Raw genomic sequence first — 16841 nt, forward strand, 5'->3', positions numbered from 1 at the left:
GTGCTGGGTTTGCGCGATTGGGGAAAATGTTGGCGTTGTAGGAGTAAGGAGTGTGGAACGAGCATCGCCATTGGGGGTATCATCTCGTATGACACTTTGCTTGATTTATTGAAAGAACGCACACATTACAATGGCCACCGCGGACGTTGTTAAAAGCCGAGAGGAAGCAGCAGTCGGCATGTTTGATGATTCACCAGTTACCGAGGCACAACTAAAAAGCATTCCAAGCACAGGCTAAAGCTGGGGGCTGCAAAATGAAGGATATTTTTAAACAACTGGAAAGGCAATGTGCACAGAACAAGCAAAGTGGTGGGAGCATAAGTCACTCTCTCGCTACTTGGAGGTGGGACGCATCCCACGTGGTTTGCGCATTATGCTGGCGCCCAGCTATGAGAACCCGGACCCTAACATGCTATCTGAATGGGCCGAGTGCAATTTGGATTCATCCTGCTGGCTACTGAGGATACTGGTTAAGTATGCGGAGAGCGATAGAGCCGCTCTACAAATTAAGATAACAGAACTAAATGAGCAAATCACTGAATTGGGGGATGCAAACCTAGAGAAAAAATATCGAGAGGAAATGTTTGTGAGGATAGCAAAGGAGGAGGATGGTATTAGGAAAAGGAAAACTTTTAAGTTTCAAAGAGATAAATTAGATTATCAAAATGGGTGCATCTTCACTTTCGCCAAGAAATATGACTCTTTCAAACATGACAAAGGCACATCTTGTGTACAATCCACAATATCTGCAATGAGTGATGCAGCCCAATCCTCCACCTCCATGTCTGATTTGAGCTCAGTACCAGGGAGTGAATCAGAAAACGAACAGACATCTTCAAGTGCTCGGTTGGGGTATATCAAGCCGTCACTGGCTCAGGAAGTGGACTGCCTGAGACAGGTCCGCAGGCAGACACTAAGACCACGCATCCCCAATCCAACACAAAACAGAGAACCAACATCAAACGTTGAAAGCGCAGGAGCTGCCACAAGATCAAACAGTGCAGACAAACCAATTCCCAAAAAGAAAACGCAAAGGAATTGGAAGTGCAGATAAATGATCCAACTGCTGATTCTCTGTTGATAATTAATTTGACCGAAGTACATTTAAGTCCAAAAGAAATAAGAACACCCTCTCTGGGTTTATCATATTGCCCTCCCAGTAACTTTAACTATGCTCACACACGGATGGATCTGTTTAAATATACCCGCAAACTTAAGTTAAGAAAGTTTCATCTTCTTAACAAGAATAGGGCCCGAAATGTACCGGAATCCATCATTACATCCAACCCGGGATCACCTTGTATTTCAACAGGTGAATATGAGCTCGACTGTGATCTGCAAGAGTTGCACAGAGAAGGAAGTACAGATGGGAGAAACTCAGACACCACGGCACAACCAAGTTTGAATGTACCAGGGTCAACACAATTTAGACCCAAATCCATCTTTAATCTGGTTCTCATGCATGACAACATTGATGTGTTTAATGAATTAGTGACCACTCAAATTAAAAATCTACATACGGTCACCTTATCAAGTGAGAACAAAAAACGCAAGCAGAACAATGCGTATGGGAGTCTAATGCAGAAATTACAAAGCAACAACAATGTGATAATAAGACAGTCGGACAAAGGTGGAAATATTGTTCTGTGGCCAAAAACTACGTACATGGAGGAGGCTACGCAACATCTTAGCCATCGCCAATGTTATAGACGTAGTGACTGGCCTACAGTTAAGTCAGCTTGGAACAATTTCAATTCAAAATTATTATCTTGGAAGAGTGCAAGTTTGATCAGTGGGGATGAGGTTAAGTTTCTGAAAACCAATTATCCAGTGATTCCCGTCTTTTATCTAATCCCGAAAGTGCACAAAGACCCCGCAAAACTACCAGGGAGACCTATCATCTCGGCGAAACAAAGCATTTTTGAGAATACCTCCTGGTACATTGATTACTTCCTCCAAGAACATGTCAAGGGCCTGCCTTCATACTTGCGGGACACTGGGGATTTTTTGAGGAAAATCCGAATGATAGATTTGCAGCAAGAGTTCCTGCTGATTACACATGATGTAACGGCACTGTACACGAGTATCAACCATCTGGATGGTGTACGTGCAGTGGAACATTTCTTGCGAACTAAACCTGCCCATATGTTGAATCACAATACAATGCTCATTGATATGATTCAGACCTGCCTTAACAATAATAATATTCTTTTCCAGAGTCAAGTTTTCCAACAATTGAGGGGGGTGGTGATGGGGGCTTGCTTCTCCCCCAGCTATGCGTGCTTGCACATGGGGCTGTGGGAGGAGCAAGTCCTCAGAACCGAGTTTGAAGATGCCATGTCTAATAACATTATAGCATGGTATCGCTATATTGACGACCTATTTATTATCTGGAAAGGCTCAGACTCAACAGCAGCAACATTTATTGAAGGGATTATTGTGAACAACTTAAATCTTAAGTTCACTGGCCAATTGATCAGGATATCAGTGAATTTCCTCGATGTGGAGATATACATTGAGAACAGCAAAATGGAAACCAGGTTGCACCGCAAGGATACAGCAGGAAAGACAGTCCTGCATGCCTCCAGCCACCATCCGGACCATCTAGTTCGCGGCATCCCCTATGGGGAGATGCTGCGTATTAAATGGATCTGTAGTACGGACAACAAGTGTAGGCAGGCCCAACAGAGGAGTAAAGTCAGATTTCTGGCCAGAGGTTATTCTGCTGTTGTGTTAGATAGAGCTATCTCAAGAGCTAATTTGACTTCACACCCATTAACTCAGGATGAAGACACAGGGATAACATCAGCCCCTGTCAAACCAGCTCTGGATCAATCCAGGCTCATTACCACCTACAGTAGACAACCTAATCGATTGCGCAGCATCATCCGCAAAAACTGGCCAATTGTTCAGGGTGACCCTGTCATTGGAGGCACTTTGTTCAAAACTCCGGCTATCACATTTAGCAGAGCATGCTCTATGAGTGATATGCTCGTGAAAAGCAGTCCGGAGGTGAGCAGTAGTAGCTCTTGGTTACAAACCACCAGAGGGTTCATCAAATGCGCTTCATGCAAAGCGTGTAAGCTGGGTAAAAATAAGATCTCTTACACTACTTCCTTTAGTGATGTACCAGTGCCCATCTCTAAAAAACTAACATGCAAATCTGAATATGCGGTGTATGTGCTGGAGTGTGCGTGTGGCCTGCAATATGTTGGGAGTACCAAGTTGCAGGTTCACAAACGCATACTCCAGCACATGAGGCAATCAGTAACCAAGATGAGGCATACCCAGTGGCGAAGCATTTTCAAACCTGCCATGGAAATGATCTGGGGTGTTTAAGTTACTTTGCTATTGACATGGTCCCACAGATCCGTAGAGGGGGAGATCGAGAGGCCCAACTGAGATTGCTAGAGACACAATACATCCTTGAGTTAGACTCCAAAACGCCGAAAGGTTTGAACTCAAGTTATGATATGTATACTTGTCTCTAGATGCCCCGAGGTCAGAGGGTGGAAAAAACAGCAAATAGGTACATACTGTGTGTTGACAAGTTGCATGCCTAAAAAGAATCATGAATCAATTTGTGTACGGCTGTATACAAGAGAATGTTCACATTTTTTGATAGAACACATTTTTACTAAATCACACGAGGGATGGTCTATATGACCTACACTAAGTTTTCTTATATTTTTCTCTGTTATTCCTACTTATGTACAATAATTTCTGACCATGTCTGACAGGCAGTGAGGACGCAGCGCACTTATGGAATCGTAATCTGCCCACAGGGGCTTTATTAAAAAACCAGGACTCCATGAATACAGGGGCATACATCTAACCCACAGTAAGCAGCTGAGATGGAACAAGTATACTGTTGGGGGTCAAACAACATTAGTAGTAAAATACCTGTTTGTACCTTATTGAAAGGAGGACACAACTAGGTAAATCTTGCACAGGCGTAATTGTTCTGCGGGAGTAAGCCTGATGTTAAAATTACCCAGGATTCAGCATGTTTTGCACAAAGACAGCGTCATTTTGCACACTCTAAAGCAAATTTGTACATTGTAAATAATTATTTATATTGATGTGTATTTATTTGCGGTATGTTGCACACGCTAACATTTTGCACTCCTTCATTGATGCTGCTAGATGTATGGATTTTAACAAATTGTGGGGCTTTGTTTTTTTTTTATTACATCCATTTAGAAATCAAGTGTATAAAAAGTAATTGCATAGAACTGTCTAAAGAATTATATTGAAATGCTGCGGAAGTCTGTTTGTCATGTCCTTAAGCCTGGCGGTCAGATGACTTGCACTTGCACTTAATATGGGTGGGTCTTGCCATAACAACGTTATGTGAACAAGGGCTCATAGGGCCCGAAACGCGTCATGGCGGTCATTGTGATGCATGCAAAATAAAGAAGATCGCAAATTACCTGTTTGGGTCCGTTTTCTTTTCCCTGGAGAATACAGGATATAGAAATATATATATATTTATAAATGTGTGTGTATTGTGTAGCACACATAGAAAGACGAAAGCAACTCTAGTGTTTTTTTGTCCCTTCCTGCACAAAAGCAATCACCCCTACAACACAGACACCCTTGCCCCATGGTGCAAGGGGTCCAGCTTTGGCGCATGGCATCCCATTGTGCACCAGTGCAGGGGAAAAGGACAGGATTGCGCCATATCTTGAGGATACTGTGCATTCCTGCCCTTATGATTTGACACACAGCAACGCCTGAGGAAGGCTTGCTGCGCTGCCGTGCGTCACAATATTGCAAATGAGGCCCCTAGGGGGATATTTACAATTAAAATGGAGCAGGGTGGCGCTGCAAGAAATTTAGGTGTGTCGAGCTGCATCATTTAAGAAACACGGGTGCAACAACAAAAATAGACAACAAAAACAGACCCTTCACTTAGAAATACTTTAAACTCGGTAGTACATCCTACATTCAAATGAAAAATAACATTGTCCCACAAACAGAAGTTATTAAAAAAATATCATCATATTTTATTTAAAAACACGGGTGCACCTTATGAACAAGAATACAGCGAAACCCTGAGCTCTCCACTGTGCTAAAAAAGCTGCCTAGCGCCAGCACAGGCACTTTCCAGAAACCCACCACACACCACCGCACCCAACAGATCCCCCGCCGCTGCTGAAGCAAAATCACCGAAGACCAACTACACGCAAACCTCGCTCTCAGCCCACCCACAAACCCTCCAACACCGACGACGCTGCCCATAGCCTCAGACGCTGGATCAAGGACTGCACCAACACCCTCGCCCCGCTGAAGAAATACCCCACAAAGACACCAGCAAGAGGGCCAGCTGGTTCACCCCAGAACTCCTAGCTTCCAAGAAAGCCTGCCGGAAACTAGAGAAGAAATGGCACAGTGAACAAACTCTGGACAGCCACGCAGCACACAAGAACGCCACCCGCACCACCACCACCTCATCAGGGCGGCCAAGGGGACCTACACCACAACACACACAATTGGAAGGAGCTCTTCAACATTGTGAAGGTACTCTCCAACCCCAGCTCCAACACCAACGACATCTGGCCGTCGCAAGCCCTGTGCGACTTCCTCGCCGCCTTCTTCCACTGCAAGATAGCAGACATCCACAACAGCTTCAACATCCAGACAGCCCCAACAGACAGCAACTAAGCATGAGCGAATTTTGCGGATCTCGCGTTCGCGAATTTTGCGGATTTGCGGATTCGCAATCCGCAAAATCCGTGAATTCCCGCGAATTTTTTTTTTTTTTGTGTTCGCCCGTGTTTCTGCCAGTTCGCGAGGGTTTTGTACACTTTCGCAAATTGCGAACTTACCTGTCGGGTCGCAAGTTTCGCAAACTTGTTGTTTCTACGTGTCCAGCCTGTTTGGGACACTCTTCTTCATCACTGCCACTCTCTGTCACCTCTGCCACTCTCTGACTACTCATGCCACCCTCTGGCCCACCCATGCCACCCTCTGTTTCATCACCACACCCTCTGGTTGTCCAGTGTACATTATTTTCGGCAAAGCAAAGCACACCTTCCCTGCCTCAAGTGACCTGAATTAATTTGGGGCTGATTAATGTGTCACAGAATATTTTTTTAGCTGGCACCTGCTTCCTTAGTGCGCCCTGATTAGTGATCTTTTGCACTTGCTAAGTGCTTTCATTGTTGCAAAATTAGTTACAACACCTGCCCTGCCCCAACTGACAATAATGAATTAGGGGCTGATTAATGGATTTTAACTTCCAGCCTGGCTCCTGCTTGTCTCCCTTAGCTGTAATTCAGGACCTTTGTGGCATATGTGTAACTATTCTGAGGTTCAGAGCAGGGTCACATAATAGTTTCAACTGGCAACTGAACTCTGGAGGGGCCCCTCAGGAAGCACTACAGGAAATGGCTACTAATGATGAGCCTGAACTTTTGAACCTGGTAAGTAGTTACTTTCAGTTTTGCTAAAATCGTATTTCTGCAATTTTGCACTTATTCGCGGGGCGCGAACTCACGCGAACTCACGCGAACAGTGCGAGCAGTGCGAGCAAAATCCGCTGCTCGCGGATTTGCGGATTTTGCGGGAGATTCGCAAATCTCGCGGATTGCGGATTTCCCGAAAATCCGCAAAATCTGCGAGCGGAACGGATTTTCCGCCCATGCCTAACAGCAACACAACATACCCTCTGCACACCATCAACCACGACCCCCTGCTAGCCTGGGCCAGTGTGAGCATCGATGACACCATCAAGACCATGCGCACAATACACTCCGGCTCTCCGTCAGACCCATTCCCGCACCACGTCTTCATCAGAGCAAGCAGCTCCATCGCACCCCACCTGTGCAGCGTCATCAATCTCTCCCTCGAGACTGCGACCTTCCCAGAGATTTGGAAACACGCCGAGATCAACGTCCTACTAAAAAAAAAACCTAAGGCAGACCCAAGAGACCTCAAGACCTTCCGGCCCACCTCTCTGCTCCCCTTCCCGGCCAAGGTCATCGAGAAAACCGTCAACAGACAGCTAACTCGATACCTCGAAGAAAACAGAATCCTGGACCCTTCCCAGTCAGGGTTCCGCAGCAATCACAGCACCGAGACTGCCCTCATCGCCTCCACCGATGACATCAGGACCCTGCTGGACAACAGCGAGACCGCAGCACTCATCCTCCTAGACCTTTCTGCCGCCTTCGACACCGTCTGCCACCGCACATTACGCGCACGCCGCAGGGATCCGAGACAAGGCTCTGGATTGGACCACCTGCTTCCTCTCCGGCAGAACCCAGAGCATCCGAATCCCCCCATTCCGTTCCAAAGCCTCTGAGATCATCTGCAGCATACCCCAGGGATCCTCCCTAAGCCCGACGCTGTTCAACAGTTACATGACCCCGCTCCCACACGTAGCCCGACAGCACGACCTCAACATAACCGCCTACACCAAAGACACTCAGCTGATCCTCTCCCTCACCAAGGACCCCATCACCCCAAAGCCAACCTTCACGAAGGAATGAAGGCCGTTGCCGACCGGATGAAGACCAGCTATCTGAAGCTGAACTCTGACAAGACGGAGGTCCTCATCCTCGGCTCCAACCCTTCAGCCTGGGACGACTCCTGGTGGCCGACGGCGCTGGGGGCAGCCCCGACACCCACCGACCACGCACGCAACCTGGGAATCATCCTCGACTCAATGCTCTCAATGACCAAGCAAGTCAATGGCGTCTCCTTCTCCTGCTTCAACACCCTCCGCATGCTCAGCAAGATCTACAGATGGATCCCGACAGATACAAGAAAGACAGTCACCCATGCCCTTGTCAGCAGCAGACTCGACTATGGAAATGCCCTCTACGCGGGAGCCTCAAACAAGCTCATCCAACTACTACAACGCATCTAAAACGCCTCGGCACGACTGATCCTCAACGTACCATGCCACAGCCACATCACCCCCCACCTGAGAAACCTGCACTGGTTCCCCGTCAACAAGAGGTTATCCTGCATGCTCCTCGCCCACGCACACAAGGCACTCCACAAGACTTGCCCAGCCTACCTCAACAGAAGGCTCTCCTTCTACATCCCCAACCGGCAGCTACGCTCTGCCGACCTCTCACTCGCCACCGTCCCGCGCATCCGAAGAACAACCACAGGTGAAAGATCCTTCTCCCACCTCGCCGCCAAGACATTGAACACCCTCGCACTGAGCCTACGACAGACCCAAGACCAGCTGACCTTCAGGAGGATACTCAAGATCTGGCTGTTCAATCAGTTGCTCCCCCCCAGCGCCTTGAGACCCTCACGGGTATGTAGTGCGCTTTACAAATGATTGATTGATTGATTGATTGATGGTACAAATGTGTCTGCATTGCAAGTATGATTGTGTTTGTGCAGGAAGGGACACCTCAATCATGGCATTTTGCTCCTTCCATGTGTGCTGAAAAATGCAGCAAACGAGGGGAAATAAAAGTATTACTCCTCTTTCTGCCACATTAACACCTCCTTTTGACAGGCATTTGTTTTTGGTGCTGCCTCAGATTGACAGATCGTTGTAAATCTGGAGCAGTGTCAAAAAGCAATGGGTGTTGTGTGAGAATGGCCACAGCAACACCCATTGCACGCTCCTGCGTGGAGGAGGCCCATATTTACAAGTCGACGTTAAGCCATGCAAAGTGGCTTAGCGCTGCCTTATAGATATGGTGCAGGGCACAGTGCTACCAAATCATTGGAAAAAGTGACGCTTTGCCCTTGTAGATATACCCCTAGTTTTCACTAACGAAATGTACATTTGTATTTTTATACATACAGATTGCCCTTCGTTACTGAGATAGGTGTATTGTTGGTTATTCCATTACGCTGAAATCTCTTTAACTCAGTAAAGCTCCGTCACACCCAGAGACCAGCCCTTGCTCGGATAGGGCCAGGAGCAGAAATACATTTGCTGGTAAACAAAACAAAATGAGGCAGCAGGGGGGCCTTTTCGCTGATTAGTCCCTGGCGGGCTAGATTACTGATTATCCTCTCAACACAAACCTCCCCAACTTTACCTGAAACAACCCCAGCTTAGGTCCATCAGGCTGGTGCCAAGTTGTTTGTAGAGGTGGGGAGGTGGTGTTGGTGTTTGGTCAGAAGTAGATGGGCGGGCAAAGCAAAGGACTGATACGGTGTTAACTGCTGCAAGTTAAATGATTAGCAGCGCTTTAAATGGAATCACTGGAGTCAAGGTAGAGGGACTCTTGTCTGTAGGACCTTAATGTAGCGAGCTGTGTGAGCCCCTCTAACGTTTGGCGCCCTGGGCCTGGGCCCAGCTCGCCCATGCCAAAAAGCGGCCATGCTCACATCCTTGTGGTATGTGCCACGCGATCCAACCCCCTAATAATTAAAATAAATAATCAGAGCTTTGCTCCATTTTGCCCAAATCTCACGTTAGCTTGACTTACATCGCTTCACTTGTAATTAATCAGGAGGAGGGATATTCCACATATTAAAAAGCTTATGTACTATATGCCAAAGTGGAAAATAAAATAAATTGTAGGACAGACTGTAAGGCATCCCTCGGTCAGTGCTGATTTCACTCTGTGTTTGAGTTTAGTGCAGGCTTTCTGTAAGAAAGGAGATGCATTTAGGTGGGTTTACTTACCTTCACGCATAACGGCACAGACTTTAATCAGTATTGTTTTTCTCTCCACAATTTTCCATCTTTATTTCCCTTTATTACATTTTAAATTATTTAGAATAAAAGCCAAATCGAGTCCTTTCAACTTTCGTTTGCATTCAAGTGGCATTCTTCGCACATTACGGCCCCATTGTATCATTATCTGATGTAATCAATACCGAGGCTCCTGGGAGAATAGTATTTAATTACACAGAAGAAAGGCTGCTGGACTGGCGAACACCTGCTCTCCTGGGAGCGGGACAGCTGTAATTGCTCAAGTGTACAATGATCTGCCCGATTATAGTGCTCAATTTAATTTACCTTTGCCTATGTCCTGTTTCATTCACTGTTAAATAAACTGCATTACAACCTGCGAATCTGACTTCTAGCAGTAAGCATATTGAAGACACCGTGGCAGATTATGTGCTGGTATCACTAAAAATAATGTAATAATATATTACATACAGTGAGAGACATGGCTCGAGGCAAAATTGACCTCAAATAAGCCTTTTGACTAAGGGGGAGGGATTTTTTGGGGAAGCCCTACCAATGTATCCATTTCATATAAATTTGATATAAGAATAGAGATACATTTTAGAGGGGGAGAAATTCTGTACAAGGAACTGGTAACAAGTTCTGTGGTAAGAGAAGAAGGACACAGGGCACTTGCGTTGTGTTGTCTAAACTTGGGTTCTAGTCAGGTCGTTTGGCGGTGGATAAGGTGATCATTGAAAATATGGGTTTTCAGCTACTTTGTGCAACAGAATAGCGGCTGAGTGAACCAGCTCGGTGACACGTTGCTGTTAATGTTGTTCCAGTACTTGGGGTACACAGACTAAGGATTGTTTTCTTGCTTTCTCCGAGTCCTATACGCCCGTATAGTTTTCTTACCTGGTGGTAGCAAGGCTTTGTTGAGCTGGCAATCAGCTTGTGTTATATTTGAATGCAATAAATTATACATTAGCTCGATTTGGCTGATTCTATCAAACGGATGACTAAAAAGTGGTTAAAGCAATCTGTAAAAAAAATATAAATTGACAGATGTCCAGATGAGAAGATAATAATTAACTGATTGCCCCAAACTCAGTTGTGGGCACTAAAATCTACAACAGGATAGGCACTTCCACAGAACTACGAAAATGGGGTAAATCTATGAGTCTATATGGAGAGATCAACTACCTGGAGATTGCGATTGAAGCTAACATATCAAAAAAAATAAACCTATTCAAAAACCGTACATGAACTAATACCAATCCACGTTTTCATAGTTTAAGAGAAGTGCAAAAAACAGGTACAAACAGATGTCTTACACATGAACCTTAGTGTCTAGGAAAAACATGGCATGGGATGATCAAGATGAACCAGTGGCGTAGCTAGACCTTAGGCTGCCTGAGGCACAGGGTCGTGCAATGGGTGTTGCAGTGGGCAATCCACCGCATCACGCATTGCTTTTGACGCTGCCCCAGATTTACAAGGAGATGTAAATCTGTGGCAGTGCCCAAAAAAACACCATGCAAGAGCAGACGTTAAAATGGCACACAGGGAGAAATAATTTTATTTCTTTTTCTATGTGTAAAGAACAAAAAGCTGATAATGATTGTTTATGTGCAGGAAGATGTCCCATCCTGCACATAAACAATAATTCCCTGCAATGCAGGCACCCTTGCACTATGGTGCAAGGGTGCCTGTGTTGGCACTAGGTAGTTATATTTAGTGCCAGCACTAGGAAAAACACAGGTGCGCCCCATACTGTAGTAAATACAGCGCATACCTGCATTTTTAAAATGTCAGAGCGTGGTGCTGCCAGATTTGGCGTAGCTCTGTGCTTAGACATTTTCTAGTAAATATGCCCCAATGTTTTCCTTACCTTGTTTTGTATCTTCCATATAATTCCTTCGCAGAATCATTTAAAGTAATGAATCATGAACTGCTGACCTTAGGGAATGATGGGCACCTCCCCCACCTAGGGGTCGAGGTGCCTTTAGTGGCATCTTGGGCAGGAGCCTGGGCTGACCTGCTGGTGGTCCTGAACTCTCTGGCCCTATCTGAGAAGCCGGCGCTTGTAATACGCAGTTTGTGAATCTTCCTGCTGCTCTGGTGGCCGGCTGGCGGTCATCACAGAAGAGAGCAGGGTATTTTGGTTGTGGCCTGCTGTCACAACCCGTGGCGAAGGTGCCTCTGGAAATCCAAGAATCTAAATACAAATATGCAACCCATGGCTCAAGAATGTATATAACAAAGTATTATCCCGGTGCACTCACAGTTTCATAAATTATCAACTCAGTTAGTTTATTTCATGAAAAGGCGCTCTAGTCGTCACACGTAGTCTAAACGTGCCTTTAAATGACCAAAAATGTTGAGGGTAGAACACGCTATCCTCGAGGCTGAGCACCAATTATACAAAGAAAACAAGTTTCTACTCCAAGTTCATTGGTTTTATTGGCTTCATCCAGATTTTGCAGTTCATAAGTTCTGTCCGTTTAAATGAATGTTTCTGACCAACATAATTCGATTCTTATGTAGCCATGATCACCACAGAAGTGAGCAGGGTATTTTGGTTGTGGCCTGCTGGCTAAACCCGCGGCGAAGGTGCCGCTGGAGATCCAAGAATGTGAATACAAATATGCAACCCATGGCTCAAGAATGTATATTTCATAAGCCTACTGTTTTACAAAGCATGTGTTTGGTGTGCAATAAATAAAAAAGTTGGTCAAGAGTTGACAGGGAATCAACGAATAAAGTTGTGGTATCTAAAAATTAATAAAGACTACGCAGTGAAGACCAACTATGGACTTAGTGTGTTTAATGGGGACCAGCCTCAATGGCAAGGGGAGGAGGGCGATTCGCATGTCGTATGCCAACTATGAACTTTGCCCCTCCTGAGGCTAGGAACCAGAGTCAGTTGAACATATCAGGCTTGTCTGTCTGGATATCATAACTTACTCCTCCGATTCCTTCGACCAGTTTGCCTGAACTTGAGGTAACTCGCTATATAGAGGCACAGTATATATTAAGAATGGACACATCTGGCCCTGTGGTATTTTTGGTGAGCCGTTATCTGTTCAATGTCTGACTTAAACGGGACAATATTTTAAAACAAGCTTCAGGGCCGTGGGATCAGTTGTTAGTGTGAATAGCTTGAAGCTCTCTTAAAACTTAAATTTTTTAGGACCATAGGAATAGTGCTAGTCACAAGCCTACAAACCTATGTAGGTAGTGCATAGGCTGCTAATTTTATCTGCGCTTTGTTTGTACAATTACTAGTTGTCCATGGCTAGTCTCTGTGATGCCAGAATTAATTTTTTCTAACTTTTTTCTTGTATTGTACTTTTTATATGTAAGGATTTTTCCCAAATGTTTTATATGTTTTTATTTCAATGTTTAAACTTTGATGCAGTGTTGATGATTAATGTTCCTTTATGATTGTATATTGTAACTTTGTTGGTCAAGAAACCGAATAAAGTATTCTTGATTGAAGAGCAACATAAAGTGTAGGGAACATTCTAAAAATTAGCAAACAAGAACCCTCTCCAAACAAGCATTTACAATGCAATGGTCTGGGCATTATTAAAGGTAGAGCTATTGGCATTTCGCATCACTTTTTTATCATAATTAAATGGCATTGTTATTTACAATGCCAATAGCTTAATCTTTAAATAAATGGCATTGTCATTTACAATGCCAATAGCGTAATTGCTCGCAAATGCATGACCTATTGCATTTACAAGGAACAATTTACACAATTCAATGAATTAATCAAAAAATAATTATTGGATCCACAGAGTTTTATTCACTGAGGGATCAAGTGTAATTAATACATGTAGCAAACAGTCAACTGTATTGAAGGTCATACAGTGCCCTGGGAGGGAGGAGGGAAGTCATAGTGGTGAGGATAAGGGAGTGGAAGGATTGAGTGACAGTAAAATCAAACATTTGAAAAAATCTTTTTGCTGTAATTTATATAGCAGCAACGGCCATAAAGAATGGCGACCATAATTTTAGAAAGGCATACTTCACAAGGTACAATACATCTACACAATATTGGCGTGAGGTTGCCATAAACGGAACAACAGTCGACGTTTCGACCCTCTAATCAGTGCAGGAATTGTTATCCTTGCTGCGGGGTCTTCATCAGGACCAAGGGATTGGGGCAGGTAACCTATTGAAAATGAGTATAATAAACTAAAGTTAGAGGGGTACTATTCCAGCCTCTTAAATTTATCACAGCGGTAGTTTCAGCATTAATCAACATCCTAGTTAGAGGTAGTAATTAGATAAATTAAAATTGGAGTATAAGACAATGCACTTCCTAGATTATTAGTACCGTGGTACAAACACGTCCATAGCATGAGAAGCGGTGGTACGTGGTATACACATGATTGGAAGGGAGGGCCCGAGCGCCCGGGTCAGAAAACCGGCACGTGTGTTGGCAACAAAGCCACTCACATGTAAGGCATATTTTAAGTGAATTACCTGGAATAGATTGAACATTGACTAGAGTTCGGTCCCAGAATTCATAGGAGAGCCTGAAATATAGTGAATGAAACTATCACAAGCTATTCTAATACATATTGACATCACAATAAATTAAAATTGGGAGGAAGACATACCATAGGGTTAGAGGTCCTCCATGTAGTCAATGATTAATTAAGGCAACGTCAGTAGTAGAGCTGCACCTAAAAATTAATGATCATACACTAATTACAAGTCTATACAGAGAAGGGCAGTCGAGGAGCATCAAGGCATTATCCATTTGAATCCCAAATAATGATGCTTACCGATCGTTACATCGAGCATTCACTCGGTGCTGGAAAGATTTACGGCATCGTAGGAAATTAATCCAATGTTCGTCTGATGTTTCAAAACAATGGGACCATGAGTAAGCATTGGGACATATTAAAGGATTAAGGGAGGTGGCGGAACAAGAGGAGAGTCATACTCACTAAGTTAGATTTTATCAGGGAGCTCCGTACGAGGGCAAGCGATATGTGCTCCGTTTCCTGGTTAGTGAAATAACCATGGTAACAGGTCACGTGGGGGTCGAGTGAGCCATGGAGCACGAAGACAGACTACCGGTTGAGAGACTAACCGAGTCGCGTCATTAGTATTAATGGAAATGAAAGGGCACGTCAGTCGGGAAGTGTTACAGAACAAGTTAGCATTTCATGTGTCACAAACATTACCATGAGAAAAATAAGGATTCTCAAATGTAAGGGTACATTAGAATTATCAAATCAGAGGAACATAGTAAAAACCAATTAGTATCTGAGGGGCGTACCTCTCTAACATGAGGGTAAAGCCCGTGGCGCAGCCAATCAACACATTGATTTACAGATAGTATGTCAATTGCTACTGCAATTCTAGCGTACCTCTCAAACATGAGGGTAAGGCCATCTTGCTGAAACTCAGAGATATTTGGTAAAACCGCACATGGATTTGACTGGGAAAGGGAACATATTAAAAAAAATATATAGGACCTTACCCCTGAGGGTCAAAAAAGGGGGGTTCATGTACGTTAATGATCGGGAATTGGAGCGTAACGAAGCGGAGATAAACCCCATCATGTAAGTGTGGCCAGTTGGGAGAATGAACTGTCATGTTCATTGAGGCCAGTTTCAATTGAATTAAAGAAGTAGATCCATTTCAGTTCTCGGGTGTTGAGAATGCCAGAGATATTTCCACCTCGTGGACCCAGTGTTGCCTTTTCGATGACGAGCCACCGTATACTTTCAGGGGGATGGGAATGCAACTTGAAGTGGTCCACCAGCGGTGCGCCAGGGACATCACAACGGATCCGGCTCATATGTTGTAAAATCCGTGCTTTTACTTTCTGTTGAGTTTGGCCAATGTAAATTTTTTGACATGGGCAAACGATGGCATAGATGATGTTATGTGAATTGCAATTGCTAAAAGATTTGAGCTTGACTGGTTGGTGGAGATGTAGGAATTCCTTGGTCTGAATTGCAGAGTCGCAGGCTTTACAATGACCACATTTAAAATGGCCAATGACTGGTGGTAAGTTCCACATGGAGGTAATCGTGGGTTGGCTGTCTGTGGATAGGAAAGAACAAACCACATAGTCCTTAATGCTCTTAGCCTTCTTGAACGCATGAAGTGGTGTCTCAGGTTGTTGAATCTCTTCTGATACCAAATGCCAGTGCTGGTTGATGATCCGTTTGATCCTATTGCTTTTGGTATTGAAGGTGGTGACACAAACAATACGGTTCTCTTGTTGATTTGTTCTATCTTGGGGTGATAGTAATTCTTCGCGGGGATAGAACCAAGCACGCTTGCGTGCTTTCTTTATCAGGCGTCTTGGGTATCCCCGGCTTAGCAGACGATTTGAAAGATCCTCTGACTCTGAGAAATAGTGGTCTTTACTCGAGCAATTCCTTCGTATTCTCAGAAACTGCCCAAAGGGCAGGTTATCACGGAGAGCTCGAGGATGATGACTATTGTAGGCCAATAGAGAATTTCTTTCGGCTGGTTTGCGATATAGTTTAGTGCAAAGTGATCCAGATTGATGGTAGATCGTGACATCCAGAAAGTCAATAGTGTTGCTGTCGGACTGGAAGGTAAACTTTGCAAATTGGGATTGTTGATTTAGCCAGGTAAAGAAACTGCTTAATTCATCCTGATTGCCGTTCCAAATTAGTAAAATGTCATCAATGTACCTTATCCAGAGACCAATCTGGTCTCTGAATGGGTTCAATTGATTAAGGACAGTATCATCTTCAAAGGCTGCCATATAGAGTATGGCTACATCAGGAGCGAAGGGAGCCCCCATGGCTACCCCGGAAGTCTGGAGGTAGAAATTGTTGTTGAACAAGAAAAAGTTTCGAGTCATCGCTATTTTGAGCAAGGCTACAATAAACTCAGAAGGAACTTGTACAGAGGCAGGACGTTTCTGAAGGCATCTGGCAATCACTGTAAGAGCTTCTTGTTGTCGGATACACGTGTATAAGGAGACTACATCACACGTAGCTAGTCTCTGGGTCAGTGGATCATAGGAAATGCTTTCAACAATGTTAATGGTGTGCATTGTGTCTCGTAGGTACGATGGAGTGGACTCAGCCAATGGTTTGAGGAAAAAGTCTATATATTTACCCAGTGGTTCCAAAATGGAGCCACAACCAGAGACTATTGGGCGACCTGGAGGGTTTGTCATGTTTTTATGAATCTTAGGCAGAGTATATAATGTTGCCAAGCGGGG

The sequence above is a fragment of the Lissotriton vulgaris genome, chromosome 6 (assembly GCF_964263255.1).
Source record: "Lissotriton vulgaris chromosome 6, aLisVul1.2, whole genome shotgun sequence".
Classification (NCBI taxonomy): Eukaryota; Metazoa; Chordata; class Amphibia; order Caudata; family Salamandridae; genus Lissotriton; species Lissotriton vulgaris.